Raw genomic sequence first — 17,030 nt, forward strand, 5'->3', positions numbered from 1 at the left:
TTTGTCAATATACACTTCTCTCTTACAACTGCTTTTATGGAACTTCCAATGTGGACTTTGTCTTTAGTACTTGTTATTTATTGCTTGGATGAAGACTTCCCAGAACAGCATTGTGTCATTTCCCACTCTTCCCCTCATTTTTTGATGTTGCTCAGATCTCTGTCAAGATTAGAAAACTACTTTTCTATAAGTATATCCATTAAAAACTATATATGATAATAATCAAAATAAATTAGAACTATCACTTTTCTACTTGTGAGAAGATGTCCTTATCTATACAACACAGAGACTAAATTTGTCCTTAAAAAATAATTACAGGAAATAAATAAGATGGTGTATATGAAACACTTGAAAATGGCAGACTATATGATTATAAAGTAGCTTTGTATGTACAACAAGCTAGCCTCTAACTTGGAAAAATAACTTAACTTTTTGATGTATTCCTAAAGAAAATTTTGAATACTAAAATGTAATCTAGCCAGTTGTTAGTGGCTCAAACCTCTAATTCTAGTTACTCGGTAATCTGATATTGAGAGGATTACAGTTCAAGCCCAACCCAGGCAAATAGTTTTGGAGACCTCCATCTCCAAAACAACCAGAGCAAAATGATCTGGAGGTATAGCTCAAGCAGTAGAGCGGCTGCTCTACAAAAGCAAACCTTTACATTCAAATTCCAGTAGCATGCCCCCTAAAATCAATAAACAAAAGTGATCTAAATTTTTGTTCTGAGTCATAAATAAACTAAAGGCACAAATTAAGGATTCTCTACCCCTCAAATACATTAAAAATACAAACGACTATTTTTCTAAAACTTCCACTTTCAAATAAAATGATGTAATGTTTATTCACAATTACAGAAAATTAACTTAGTATGACAGAAATATTTTTTTTAATTTTAATTTTTATTTTTTCTTTTATTATTTATATGTGCATACAAGGCTTGGGTCATTTCTCCCCCCTGCCCCCACCCTCTCCCTTACCACCCTCTTCCTCTCCCCCCCCACCCCCTCAATACCCAGCAGAAACTATTTTGCCCTTATTTCTAATTTTGTTGTAGAGAGAGTATAAGCAATAATAGGAAGGAACAAGGGTTTTTGCTGGTTGAGATAAGGATAGCTATACAGGGAGTTGACTCACATTAATTTCCTGTGCATGTGTGTTACCTTCTATGTTAATTCTTTTTGATCTCACCTTTTCTCTAGTTCCTGGTCCCCTTTTCCTATTGGCCTCAGTTGTTTTTAAGGTATCTGCTTTAGTTTCTCTGTGTTAAGGGCAACAAATGCTAGCTAATTTTTTAGGTGTCTTACCTATCCTCACCCCTCCCTTGTGTGCTCTCATTTTTATCATGTGCTCAAGTCCAATCCCGTTGTTGTGTTTGCCCTTGATCTAATGTCCACATATGAGGGAGAACATACAACTTTTGGTCTTTTGGACCAGGCTAACCTCACTCAGAATGATGTTCTCCAATTCCATCCATTTACCAGCGAACGAAAACATTTCATTCTTCATCATGGCTGCATAAAATTCCATTGTGGATAGATACCACATTTTCTTAATCCATTCGTCAGTGGTGGGGCATCTTGGCTGAGTCCATAACTTGGCTATTGTGAATAGTGCTGCAATAAACATGGGTGTACAGGTGCCTCTGGAGTAACCTGTGTCACAGTCTTTTGGGTATATCCCCAAGAGTGGTATTGCGGGATCAAATGGTAGCTCAATGTCTAGCTTTTTAAGTAGCCTCCAAATTTTTTTCCAGAGTGGTGGTACTAGTTTACATTCCCACCAACAGTGTAAGAGCGTTCCTTTTTCTCCGCATCCTCGCCAACACCTGTTGGTGGTGGTATTGCTGACTATGGCTATTCTAACAGGGATGAAGTGGAATCTTAGCGTGGTTTTAATTTGCATTTCCTTTATTGCTAGAGATGGTGAGCATTTTTTCATGTGTTTTCTGGCCATTTGAATTTCTTCTTTTGAGAAAGTTCTTTTTAGTTCACTTGCCCATTTCTTTATTGGTTCATTACTTTTGGGAGAATTTAGTTTTTTAAGTTCCCTATATATTCTGGTTATCAGTCCTTTGTCTAATGTATAGCTGGCAAATATTTTCTTCCATTCTGTGAGTGTCCTCTTCAGTTTAGAGACCATTTCTTTTGATGAACTGAAGCTTTTTAGCTTTATGAGGTCCCATTTATCTATGCTATCTCTTACTTGCTATGCTGCTGGGGTTTCGTTGAGAAAGTTCTTACCTATACCTACTAACTCCAGAGTATTTCCTACTCTTTCCTGTATCAACTTTAGAGTTTGTGGTCTGATATTAAGATCCTTGATCCATTTTGAGTTAATCTTGGTATAGTGTGATATACATGGATCTAGTTTCAGTTTTTGCAGACTGCTAACCATTTTCCCAGCAGTTTTTGTTGAAGAGACTGCTATTTCTCCATCATATATTTTTAACTCCTTTGTCAAAGACAAGTTGGTTATAGTTGTGTGGCTTCATATCTGGGTCCTCTATTCTGTTCCACTGGTCTTTATGTCTGTTTTTGTGCCAGTACCATGCTGTTTTTATTGTTATTGCTTTGTAATATAGTTTGAAGTCAGGTATTGTGATACCTCCTGCATTGTTCTTTTGACTGAGTATTGCCTTGGCTATTCGTGGTCTCCTGTGTTTCCATATAAATTTCACGGTAGATTTTTCAATCTCTTTAATGAATGTCATTGGAATTTTGGTGGGAATTGCATTAAACATGTAGATTACTTTTGGGAGTATAGACATTTTTACTATGTTGATTCTACCAATCCATGAGCATGGGAGATCTCTCCACTTTTTATAGTCTTCCTCAATCTCTTTCTTCAGAAGTGTATCGTTTTTCTTGTAGAGGTCTTTCACATCTTTTGTTAGATTTATACCTAGGTATTTGATTTTTTTTGAGGCTATTGTAAATGGAATTGTTTTCATATATTCTTTTTCAGTTTGTTCATTATTAGTGTATAGAAATGCTAATGATTTTTCTATGTTGATTTTATATCCTGCTACCTTGCTATAGCTATTGATGATGTCTAGAAGCTTCTGAGTAGAGTTTTTTGGGTCTTTAAGGTATAGGATCATGTCATCTGCAAATAGGGATATTTTGACAGTTTCTTTACCTATTTGTATTCCTTTTATTCCTTCTTCTTGCCTAATTGCTCTGGCTAGGAATTCCAGTACTATGTTGAATAGGAGTGGAGATAGTGTGCATCCTTGTCTGGTTCCTGATTTTAGAGGGAATGGTTTCAGTTTTTCTCCGTTAAGTATAATGCTGGCTGTAGGTTTGTCATATATAGCTTTTATAATGTTGAGGTACTTTCCTTCTATTCCTAGTTTTCTTAGAGCTTTTATCATGAAATGATGTTGGATCTTATCAAAGGCTTTTTCTGCATCTATTGAGATGATCAAGTGGTTGTTGTCTTTGCTTCTGTTAATGTGGTTTATTACATTTATTGATTTTTATATGTTGAACCACCCCTGCATCCCTGGGATGAAGCCTACTTGGTTGTGGTGAATAATCTTTTTGATGTGTTGTTGAATTCGGTTTGCCATTATTTTGTTGAGGATTTTTGCATCAATGTTCATTAAGGAGATTGGCCTATAGTTCTCCTTTTTGGAAGTGTCTTTACCTGGTTTTGGGATAAGTGTAAAACTGGCTTCATAAAATGTGTTAGGCAGTTTTCCTTTCATTTCTATTTCATGGAACAATTTAAGGAGGGTTGGTATCAGTTCTTCTTTAAAGGTCTGATAGAATTCAGCAGAGAATCCATCAGGTCCTGGACTTTTCTTTTTGGGGAGACTCTTGATTGCTGCTTCAATTTCATTTTGTGTTATAGGTCTATTCAGGTGATTAATTTCCTCTTGGTTCAGTTTTGGATGATCATATGTATCTAGAAATCTGTCCATTTCTTTTAAATTTTCAAATTTATTTGAATATAAGTTCTCAAAGTAGTCTCTGATGATTTCCTGGACTTCCATGGTGTTTGTTGTTATCTCCCCTTTTGCATTCTTGAGTCTACTAATTTGGGTTTTTTCTCTCCTCATTTAGTCAGGTTTGCCAGGAGTCTATTGATCTTGTTTATTTTTTCAAAGAACCAACTTTTTGTTTCATTAATTCTTTGTGTGGTTTTTTTGGTTTCTATTTCATTGATTTCAGCTCTTATTTTTATTATTTCTCTCCTTCTATTTGTTTTGGGATTTGCTTGTTCTTGTTTTCTAGGAGTTTGAGATGTATCATTAGGTCATTGATTTGGGATCTTTCAGTCTTTTTAATGTATGCACTCATGGCTATAAACTTTCCTCTCAGGACTGCCTTAGCTGTGTCCTATAGGTTCCGGTAGGTTGTGTTTTCATTTTCATTGTTTTCCAGGAACTTTTTAATTTCCTCTTTTATTTCATCGATGATCCATTCTTCATTAAGTAATGAGTTATTTAGTTTCCAGCTGTTTGCATGTTTTTTGTGTTTACTTTTGTTGTTGAGTTCTAGTTTTACTGCATTGTGATCAGATAGTATGCACGGTATAATTTCTATTTTCTTATATTTGCTGTGAGTTGCTTTGTGCCCTAGGATATGATCTATTTTGGAGAAGGTTCCATGGGCTGCTGAGAGGAATGTATATTGTGTAGAGGTTGCATGAAATGTTCTGTAGACATCAACTAGGTCTATTTGATCTTCTTCCAGCCTTTCATCCTAAGCATATGCTTATTTCTGTCAGTGAGATGGGTCTCCTGTAAGCAACAAATTGTTGGATCTTCCCTTTTAATCCATTTCATCAAGTGGTGCCTTTTGATGGGTTAATTAAGTCCGTTAACATTAAGCATTAGTACTGACAGGTATGTGGTGACTCCTGTCATTTAGTTGTCTTAGTTGTTTGAAGGTTTGATTGTGTGTACCTAAGTTGAGGTTACTCTCTACTTTCTTGCTTTTTCTTTTCCTGTGGTTTGGTGCTGCCTGTCTTTTCATGGTTAAGTTGGGTTTCACTTTCTGTGTGCAGAATCCCTTTCAGAATCTTTTGTAGTGGTGGCTTTGTGGTCACATATTGTTTTAGTTTCTGCTTATCATGGAAGACTTTTATTGCTCCATCTATTTTGAATGATAGTTTTGCTGGGTAGAGTACCCTGGGGTTGAAGTTATTTTCATTCAGTGCCTGGAAGATCTCACCCCATGCTCTTCTTGCTTTTAATGTTTCTGTTGAGAAGTCTGCTGTGATTTTGATGGGTTTACCTTTGTATGTTACTTGTTTTTTCTCTCTTACAGCCTTCAATATTCTTTCCTTAGTTTCTGAACTTGTTTTAATGATGATATGTCATGGGGTAGTTCTATTTTGATCTGGTCTGTTTGGTGTCCTGGAGGCCTCTTGCATTTGTATGGGAATATCTTTATCTAGATTTGGAAAATTTTCCGTTATTATTTTATTGAATGTATTACACATTCCCTTCGCTTGCACCTCTTCTTCTTCGATGCCCATCATTCTCAAGTTTGGTCTTTTGATGGAGTCGGTGAGTTCTTGCATTTTCTTTTCACAGGTCTTGAGTTGTTTAATTAATAGTTCTTCGGTTTTTTCTTTAATTACCATTTCATCTTCAAGTTCTGAGATTCTGTCTTCTGTTTGCCCTATTCTTCTGGATTGGCCTTCCGTTTTGTTTTGCAGTTCTGTTTTGTTCTTTTTTCTGAGGTTTTCCATATCCTGGGTGGTTTCCTCTTTAATGTTGTCTATTTTTGTCCTGAGTTCATTTATCCATTTATTCATTGTGTTCTCTGTTTCACTTTGGTGTTTATACAGTGCTTCTATGGTTTCCTTTATTTCTTCTTTTGCTTTTTCAAATTCTCTATTTTTGTTGTCTTGGAATTGCTTGAGTGTCTCCTGTACTTTTGGTTGACCCTATCCAGTATCATCTCTATAAAATTCTCATTGAGTACCTGTAGTACGTCTTCTTTTAAATTATTCTTGTGGGCTTCATTGGGTCCTTTGTCATAGTTTATCTTCATTTAGTTGGAGTCTGGATCTGAGTTTCTGTTTTCTTCATTCCCCTCTGGTTCCTGTACTAATTTTTGCTGTGGGGAAACTCATTTCCCTGTTTTTTCTGTCTTCCCATTATTGTCTTTGGTGTTGTTACTGTCCCTGTACTGTGTGCAATTAAGTATTTTCTAGCTTGTAATAATAACAATGGTAATATTTAGAATGGAAGGGTGAGCTGAGATGGAAAGCAAGAAGTTAAAGAAAAGGGGAAAACAAATACACAGACAGGAGGGAGGAAGCAGAACAAGGTTTCAGACAAGAAAGTTTCAAAGGTATAAACAGGGAGCATTAGTGTACTAATTGACAGTAAGCTGAACAGACATTAGAGAGACAAAGAGAGGATTGAAAATCAAAAATACAAAAATAAAGATAAGAATAAAAATAAAAATAAGTTAAGGAAAGAAATATCTACATATAAAAATGAATTAAAATAAAATGTAAAATAGAAAATTTAAAAAAACAAAACAAAACAACAACAAAAAAAAACCCAAAAAACCAAAAAACCTCCAAGTTTAAATGCAATGCAGTTTCAGTCTTAATAATTTGGATGTCTGTCTCAGTCTCCAATCCTGGTTATGGTGCCTCAGATGTTGTTCTGTAGTTGTCTCATCAAAGGGGATGCATAAAGTAGAACAAATCTACACACACACACACACACACACACATACACACAAAAACCCACCAAGTGTTCCAATTTCAAATGCAATACATTTTCAGTAAGTTTTTCCGCATGCAGGTGTAATTCGGTTGTTCTCTCATCAAAGGTAGGGAGAAAAAAAAAAAAAGAGTTCTGAGAAAGGTATCTGTAGCTGTCGCTTGCTTGCCCCCTGCTGTCAGCCTGCTGTTGCTGGAGGCATTATTTATGCAGATCTCTGGGGTAAGCTTAGCACTCACCTGGCCCCACAGGCTTTGTTTGTTCAGAGTTCTCCTGTGCAGGAGCCTCTGCTACAAGCTTTCCCCCCAAGCACACTGGGAAAGGTGACACTGCACATGTGTTGTCAGGCCTGCATGTTTATTTACAGTTCATGTGGGAGGTGGGTCTTCCCTCCTCTCCTGTGGAGTTTTCCTCCCTCCGCCACTCTCACAAGTTTTCCCACTCCTGGTTGCTGGGAGCGCTCCCCCACTCCCTCCAGAGCCTCTTCGGCCTGCCAGGCTTGTTTATTTACAGTCCCAGGTAGGATTCCCTTCCCCCAATCTTCAGCACTCAGGGCATCCCACCCTCTTTCCCACATGTCTTTATTGTTCTTATTGCTTATTACTCAGTTTCCCTTTTTTCCCTGGGTGGAAGTCAGTCTGTCCAGGGGGCTATGCTGCTCTGGTCCAGTCTTGTCTGTGGGAGTACCGCAGTACCGTGAAGCTCACCTGGTCCGCATCTTCCTAAGCCATCTGGGCACCTGCGACTGGCGGCCTGGGGGCCCACCTCGTTTCTCCGTTTAACGTGAAGTGGAGAGTCTCTGTGCTGGCTGGAGGTGTGGAGGGGTCAAAGTTATGCCTCTTCTCAGTGATTATGCCTGCAAAGTGTGTCTCCAGTGTCTCTCCAAGATTTCACTATAGGAGGCTCACTTTCTGTTTCCTCCCTCTAGCCGCCATCTTGGAATCCTCAGTATGACAGAAATATTAAAAAGTAGATATTAAGTAACAAATTTTTGGAATTGTGTTTTTATTAAAATACTGGATTAAAATTTCTTTAAGATTTTGTTTCATTTGCAGAAAACCATCTTAAAATGCCTCAATACTTATTTGGTACTTATTTATTTGAGTTTATGATGGAGAACTATCAGATGGACTTTTTTAAAAACTGAGTCCAATAGTGCATATTTTCTGAGTTCCAACTATGTCAAGCTATGAATAATGCTGCCTGATATTTATTTAAACTTATCAAAAATTAAATGTGCAAATACCAGTTTGGTAATATTTAATCACCTTACTCACAACAAGGATATAAAGCCAAGAGAGGCAAATGAAATCACTCACAATAGTCAACCCCACAAAAGAAATGCAGGGAAGAGTTTCTGAAATCTTAACTTTATTTTGTTCTATGCTTAGAAAAATTCAAACAAGAAGATATTGAGGATGGCTCCTTTCGAATATTATCTGAAAAAATATTCTAACACAACAGCAGGAATTTATGACAAGTGATGAGTACATTTAAAATATTTGAAGAATTTTATTTTTTTCAATAAGGATAACTTTATCTGAACTCCTCTGTGGTGGAAATATATTAACAGTTTGTCTTCACATATGACACTTCTTTTCTAATTCAATTCTTGTCAAGTTGAAAGTAAGACTGAACATAATGACTCTCTTAAAACAAATATATACACACATACATACATGGTAAAAAGCAATAATAGTAACACAAATACTTAGGCCATTTCCCATGCATATTTACTTTAAGAAATTGTGCAATTGCCCAATGTCCCATCCCAAGGGACATAGACCTTCAGAATGCTAGAGTGAGAGGAACCCTACAGATCATTAAACTTACATTACAATTACATTACATTCACATTACAATTGGAGGAAATGCAACTGGTCGAGCTTCTCACCTAATGTCACAGAGTAAGTGATAAAAAAAAATATGTGTTATGCTAGTTTTGAGTAATTCTGTCTACTTTAAGTATGGATTTTTTTTTAAAGGAGACAAGTAAGAGGGAAATGAAGTTTCATTGAAATAGCATTAAGAAAATCTGTTACCCCAAGACCTTGGAACTCACTGCATGAGAAAGCTAGCTCAGGAGATACAGTGTGCTATGTATCTGCAAGAAGGTAGAGTCATACCAAAAGTGCACAGGAGGTCTAGAATGAGCCCCTAAGTAAAGTTGCATACTAAAATACAATATACAATTATATTCTATTTTCACATCAGCATTTCTTAATATAATTATGTCCCTCATACTGCATAGGAATATATATACTATAAAACTATTGATCTAAAATTATAATATAACTAGGTTTCCTGTATTTTCATTTGGTAAATCTGGCAACCCTATATTCAGAGCATTCTGAGAAAAGTAGGAGCACTTTTTTAGCCCAAGCACACACACAAAAAACCACACACACACACAAACATATTACAACCCAAGTTCATTCATCTCTATCAGACCTCTTCAGTACTTCCTAGTCCCCTTCCCATAGTGACCTCTGCCAGTTTAAGATTATGTTTGATCCTATACAGTGACCACATCAACCACATTCCACTTTCTGGTTTCCTTCCTTTTTTCTATCCTTCCCATGTATGTTCTCCCCTTAGTGTGTGAGCCATATCCAATAAAATTACTGCATTTTTTTAGAACTATAATCTGCATGTGAGGAAGAACATGTGATTTTTAGCCTTCTGAGCCTGACTAATTTCACTTAAGATGAAGTTCTCTAGTTCTATCCATCTACATGCAAATGATAAAATTTCACTTTTCTTTGTGGTTGAATAAAGCTCCATTGTGTAAAATTACCACATTTTCTTAATCCATTCATCAGCTTCATCCCAGGGATTCAGGGATGGTTCAACATATGCAAATCATTAAATATAATATAACACATTAACAGAAGCAAAGAAAAAAAACATTTGATCATCTCAGTAGATGAAGAAAAGCCTTCAATAAGATCGAGCACCATTTCATGATAAAAGCTCTGAGGAAACTAGGAATAGAAGGAATGTACCTCAAGATTACAAAGGCTATATATAACAAGCCTTAAGTCAACATCTAGCAAAGAGAACAGTGTAAGAATATTGATGGCTGTAAGAGAGGAAAAACAAATAGCTTATAAAGGCAAATCCATCAAAATAACAGAAGATTTTTCAACAGAAACCTTAAATGCAAGAAAAGGCATGGAGTGAAATACTGAAAGAAAATAATTTCAGCCCTAGGATACTCTACCCAGCATAACTATTATTCTAAATAGATGGAGGAATAAAAGTCTTCTATGATAAGCAGAAACTAAAACAATATATGACCACCAAGCCACCACTACAAAGATTCTATAAGGAATTCTTCACACAAAAGATGCAAGCAAACAAAACCACATAAAGATGGGAGGTATTAAACCACAGAAGAAAAGACAAATAATGAGAGAGTAGCATTGATTTGGCTGCACACACTCAAATCCTTAAACAACAAAACAACTAAATGGCAGGAATCCCCTCATACCTATCAATACCAGCACTGAATGTCAGTTGACTCAACTCTCCCATCAAAAGACACCATTTGGAAAACTGAATTAAAAAAGAAAGATCCAACAATCTGTTGTTTACAAGAGACTCACCTAATTGACAGAAATACATGCTGGCTTAGGGTGAAAGTCTGGAAGAAAATTTACCAAGCTAATGGCCCCTGAAAATAGACAGGACTAGCAATACTTATATCAGACAAAGTAGATTTTAAACTTGAATTAGGCAACTTAGATGAAGAAGGTCACTTCATACTAATAAAAGGGCCAACACATCAAAAGAAAATGATAATTACAACCTATATGCACTGAATGTCAGTGCACCCAACTTCATCAAACGTACACTAAAGGACTTAAAAGCATATATAGAGTCCAACTCAGTAGTATTGGGAGAATTTAATACCCCTCTATCAAGAGTAGATAGGCCATCCAAACAAAATATCAACAAAGAAGTCCTAGAACTAAATGACAACATAGATCAAATAGTCCTCAATTATGTCTACAAAATAGTTCACCCTGCAACACCACAATATACATTATTCTCAACAGACCATGGAACTTTCTCCAAAACTGAATATCTCAGAGCACAAAGCAAGCCTCAACAAATATAAGAAAATTGAAATAACCCCCTGTATACTATCTGATCATAATTCAATAAAACTAAAACTCAACAACCAAAGAGGCAGCAGAAAATACACAAAGAATTGGATGTTAACCAACACATTGCTCAATGATCATTGGGACATAAAAGAAATAAGAGAAGAAATCAAAAAGTTCTTGGAATTTAATGAAAATGAAAACACAACCTGTCGGAACATATGGACACAACAGAATCAGTCCTAAGAAGTAATTTTATAGCCATGAGTGCATATATTAAAAAACACAGAAAGATCTCAAATAAATGACCAAATTCTACATCTCAAATGCCTAGTAAAAGGAGAACAAGCTAAACCCAAAACAAACAGGAGAGATATAATAAAAATAAGGGCTGAAATTAATTTATGGTCTCTTTGAAAAAGGCTATGGCATCAATGATTTTGGGGGATAAAAAGTGTTTTTAAAGTCTGAAGTAACTCATGGATTTTCTATTTCCATTTCTAGATTTTAAAAAATTTCTTATTTAATTATTGGGTAAGAATATCTTTTTGCTATTTTCCAGATATTTCTTAAGTATTATGAGAAAAGGATACATCAATATAGTAAGTTTTTCTCAAAATAAACGTCCACAGAAAAAATTATTATGAGCTAAAAGTATTGGTGCTGAAAATAAAAGTATGGTTTTCAATTTAAAATAGAACATTCTCTCTGCTACAATGCATGACTGCTTAGAATAATATAATAGGTTTGAAATTGATAGTCTGTTGAGTAAATCTCAATACTTGCATTTTCTGAACAGAAAAAGATAATATTGGGAACAGGAGACATAAATAGAATTTTCATTGGCTCCAAATTAGAACTGGATGAGTTCAGATGAGTGGTGGCCATGTGGTAATTGGCCTGCTACAGGTACCCACTAACAGAAATGAAAAGGTGATAAATTGTGTTTTAGATTTTTAGATCATAGTTTTTGTTAGACTGAAAGAGACATAGAATAGATAGGTGAGAGACAACTCAAATATCAGCACATGGTTTATTATTCCAGAAGAAACCTTGTGAAAGGGAATATCCAGCCAAAGTCAGAACTCTACTGCCATTTATAGACTTGGAGTAAATACAAGGGAAGGATATGGAGGGGAAGTTTTGTAGGACAGAAAAATTTTTCCAGAGTTAACAATTGCTACAGGAAGCTAGAGGAGATTAGGGGTAATTAGGTATATAGGTTGCTCAGCTCTGGACCCATTTGGCAAGGTGAGAGTTTGGCATTTCTTTGAGGCTAAGTGTGGTCCTTTGCACTAGGTGGTAAATTGTTTCCTGTGAGCTGCCTGCAAGTGTTGGGGTCTGATCCCAACATGGCTTCCCTTTTGTTCATCCTAACATTCCTGCCTTTAAGATAGATAGATAGATAGATAGATAGATAGATAGATAGATAGATAGATAGATAGTGTGTGTATATATATGAATGGGGTGCTAATATTCCTCTATCTACTTCCTGCTGGAGAGTATTGAGATATCTTAAGGGGAAGGGGTATTGATTGGTAGGCCTGTTGGAAGAATAGAACTGAGTTCACCTGTTATGGGTAGTATCCTGGATGAATGCCAGGAGCCTCTGGGAAACAAAGAAAAAAAATGTTGGAAAAAGACAATGTCGTGATAAAGAAAAAAGTAAGGGGGCCCAACATACGGAGGACCCATGGCATAGCCCAGGAAGACCACTCTTCCCAGCTATCCATTGTTTCAGCACTTTTTGAAGTCTCTTAATAGTATCAATAATGATCCCGGGCATGTTGACATACAAACACCATTCTACCTGTAAAACCAAAATGGTTTTGAGGTAGACTAAATTAGGGACTCAAAGGAAAAAAAAATTGCATCTTAGATTGTCCACGCTTTGGCTCAGGTCCTTGTTTTCTTACACAAGGACTTGCAAAAACCTTCTTGCTCCAAACATATTTGTTTAAGATATGGATTTCTCTTGGTAGAAAGTGAATTCAGCTTCAAAGTAGTTGCTAACTACTCCATGAGGAACCTAAATTGTAATGGACAATAATTCAGACACTTTGTGTCCAAATGAGTCCCAAGGAAAAAAATAGGAGAAACAATTTCCCCTTGTAGGTAGGGTCTGTTGCCCCTTCTCAGCTCAAAGCTGATACTGAAGATGGACTGCCCCCCCTTCAGCAACCACAAAAAAAGACTTTTGAAATATTGTCTTTAATGGAGAATTGGAGGTAGACTAAATTTGGAACTCATAGAAAAAAATTGTGTCTTAGGTTAACCATTCTTAGGCTCAGGAGCCACCCTCCTCTGGCTGGGAACCACCCAGTCCCCTCCCCAGTTATTAATTATTGGGTGAGAATCTCCTTGCTCTCCCTTTTCCATAAGTAATTGTAAATTTTAAAAGTGCCTGAAAAACAGAAACACACTCCTTCAGCTTCCAGCTTCTACCAGGGCCCCAACATGCTTCCCATTGTATTTCCCTTCCCTAACTTTTAATAAACTAGCTCTACACCCACGTGTCCTGCCATGGATTCTTCCCAGTAGGATACAAAGAATTTGGAAGTCTTGTGATCACAGACTGCACCAGTGCCATTAGCAGTTTTGAGTGATGACCTGTATAAAAGAATGTAGCCTTTGGGAGATAAAGTATGACATGCAGCTAAATACACATAGGTCAATGGTTATCCTCATGATAAAGAAACCCAAGGGATCTTGGTGTACAGACACTGACTATAGGTTTAAGTGGACAAAAAACTGGGGGCAAGGAACAAGCATACATATAGTTAAATAGTCCCAACTACAGGTGAGGCCTCAGTTTTTCTTTTAGCAGAGGTTCCAAGGTTGTTATATGGAAGGTTCTCCATCCTGAGCAGTCTATTGTTGGAGGTAGCTTTAGTCCCTTGTTATGAAAATGTTATTGATCATTCCTGTCCTTTCTTGATTCAAAGGTGGTTGCAAGGTGACTGCAAAGAGAATGACTCAGAGCAAAGGACAATAGACAAAATAGAAAGATACCATGTTTTTCCTACCTTTAGATAGTTTGTCAGCCCAAGTAAAAAGTCAGTGCTTTTCAGCAAAAGCAGTTTAAGTGCCTCTCATAATATTTTGCATTTGAACATTTTTAATCTTAAGGGAATTAAGGTTTCTTGGCCATTGATAAATTAGTCCAGGAGAGGAGGACAGATAGCTGACACCTAAGTCAAAAGTATTTGTTATTTATGTCTATGACTAGAAATATCTTTATAACAAAGCAGAATATGGAGTAAGTAAAAGTCAGAAGATTCTCCATTAAATAGATTGTACAAAGGAAAATAACTCCATGACCATGGACTACTGAAAATATACATTTGGAGTCTGCAAAAATAGTCATTTTTGTCTTTACTTAAATAGGAGGTCTTAACCAAATATGAGTTGCCTTCTATCAGAAGTAAGAGAAGAACTTGGATGTCTAGTATCCGTGTGTAAGATCAATTCTTTAAAACCTCTTAGCTTTAGGAACTTTTGTGACTCCATCTGAATTGTGACAGCTTTCCCATGTTGTCTCCAAAGTATTTGTCTCTGAACAGTCTCCTCTGAAGATTTTGACAATTAACCATTCTGGTTAATGAAAGTCCTATATCACCAAGAAAAGGTTTTCCCAGCTATTTTGATCAAGTCCTACATTAGAGGGAAAGCATCAGGTAGGTCAGGTGGCAATCAGTGCAATTAAGACCCATTTGGTCAAATTATAAACAACAAAAAGAGGTTTAGAAGAAGTGGGTTTACCCATTACCCATTTTTAGTTCTGTCTGGACCATAGATGATATTTTGACATCTTAAAAATGCTGCAGAATGTCAATAAACAATAGTTAAAAGTTTTATAAGAAGAATACAAAAAGCCCACAAAAGCAAATATCTAAAACTGGCCCAACTGAAAGATAGTACTTGTTAGGGTCATTTTGGGGGGTTTGATTGAGAATGCTCCAGAGATGGATCCAGACTGCAGATGACAAGACTTAGAATAGCCATGGTTAAAATACTGAAAAGCAATATAGGAATTGTCAGAACATCTAGGATTTTCCATTGCAGACAGCATTTTAAGAAAATAATTATGACTGAAATCAAGATAAGAGCAATGCTATGTGTTCCTTATTACACTTAGGAACATGTAAATAAAAGTCTGCAAAATCTAGAATCACTAAAACTTTAATTGAGGAACATCTATATAATAAAGTTTTCTTCCTAAGTTTTATATTTTAGAAGTCTTATATATTTGAGGAACATAAACATATTTTAATGTATAATGGAGGAAGCAACAATTAGCATCACAGCTACACAGATGTCATATATACATGTTAATTATCTTTTTTTCTTGGAGCAAAATTTAGATTTTTGGTGAGATAAGATAATAGGTATACAGCACTGATAAAAATCAAAATTTTAGATCTCTTACAAGTTAGGGGGACAGTAACACTTATTTGACAAAGACAAGTACAGGTTTTAAATAGCAGGATTGCCCAAATGGCAGGATTTTTCTGAATGTTACTGGTTACAAACAGCAGTTGCTGTTTCCTTGCTCAAGAATATGCAAAAATTAACTAATCAGCCACAAGTACATTGATCAGTTATTTTTTTTTTTATTTTTAGGAGCAGATTGAGAAGGCAAGGGCCTAATAAAAAAAATCCAAAACCTTATTAAATCCATATCAGAACTCAGGAAAGCCACCCTTTTGCCTTTTAGCTAATGTCATAATCTAGAATTGATATTTTAATTTTAAATACCTTAGGCATTTGTAGGAAATGAAGAAAAACTTAGCTGAAATTTTGTCTTTGGTTTCCTAAGCCTGTACACAGTTGAGGCTGAGGTTGTGGGTCCACAACCCAACCACATGGTGCATTGGCCTGCGGCAACCTAAATATAGCCTATTCCTTCTCCTGCTCGTGACATACCTGCAATGGCAAAATGGCCCATCTCAAAAGTAAGACTTAAAGGAGAAAACCATTAGTAGAGTGTTTAGGCAGATTTAGAGGCTTAGCATTAGGTGAAAAAGAAATCTAGCAGGTGGCAGAAAGCAGCTCCAATCATCAGCCACATGTCATTTAGATTTTTAATTAATTTTATGTTTTTAGTTCTGAGGCCTTGTGAGTCACTCAGGAGGCTGAAAAAACAGAGTATAACTAGAGCATGACTTTTCTTGCCCTTTCTCCTTGTCCTTTTGTCTATGTTCTCACTCAGATGCCCCATCTGGGAGAGAAGACAGGAGCAGACTATGGAGTACGAGGGGTGAAAGAAACTTCCATCATAGCTGAGATAGAATTAGAGAGAAAAATTTTAAAGTTAAATACTAATCATACCTTGCGAGATGAGGGAAGAGGAAAGGATGACGTATAGCTTGGTCAAAGTCAGAGGAGGAGGAGGATTTTTTAATGGAAGACCGAGAAACCCATGGAGAATTTTTCCTTAGGGGGAAGGTCTAGAGAAGAGATAAATAAAGGCCTACATGTAGGGAGATCTTGAACCGTGTCCCATAGCACTGGAGAAAGCTTTTGAGATCATGATGAATCTGAAAATCTAAAGTGCCTTGTTTGGGACAATGGTTACTGGGGCCAGACCATGTTACAGTAGACAATTTCTGTGAGATCCAGGGTCTGTAGGTTTTGGAGGAGATATCCCAGTGGACTTTTCCTCAGGGTCTTGGAAGATTTCTGGCTCATTTTTTTGGAAAAGGTTATAAGTAATCCCCACAGAGGTTGTACTTGGTAGGACAGACATATTAGAGGGCAGGAATATCTCCACCAACAAACGATAGCCCATGATTTACAAGTGCACCTGGATCTTCTAGACATCCCCAGAAAATAGCAGGTGAACCACCCCATTGGTGGACAGAGGGAGTCTCTCACCCTCAGGGGCTTCTTCGTGGTCCACAGTAGGTCAGGCAGTGAAAGAGAAACCCAAAAAGAGGGAAAGGGGAAAACTCACCAAAATTGAAGGCTGATATTGGATGGAAGTCCCTTGATGGGAAAATGGTCCCTGGCAGAGCCAACAACGAAAGGAAAGGAAGAAAAGGGTGGGAGAGATCAAGCAGCAAAAAGAGCAGGAAAGGCAGCAAGAGAAGGGGGAGGACGGCTCTAGTCTCTGCTTAGGGTTTGGGAGTGCCATTGCTTCCTATGTCTGCAAAAGCAGAAAGCTGAGAGCCATGTCTACAAGCCCCTTACTGGATTTTATCACCATCTATTAGACTGAAAGA

This window comes from Castor canadensis, chromosome 5 (genome assembly GCF_047511655.1).
Source record: "Castor canadensis chromosome 5, mCasCan1.hap1v2, whole genome shotgun sequence".
In the NCBI taxonomy this organism is placed as follows: Eukaryota; Metazoa; Chordata; class Mammalia; order Rodentia; family Castoridae; genus Castor; species Castor canadensis.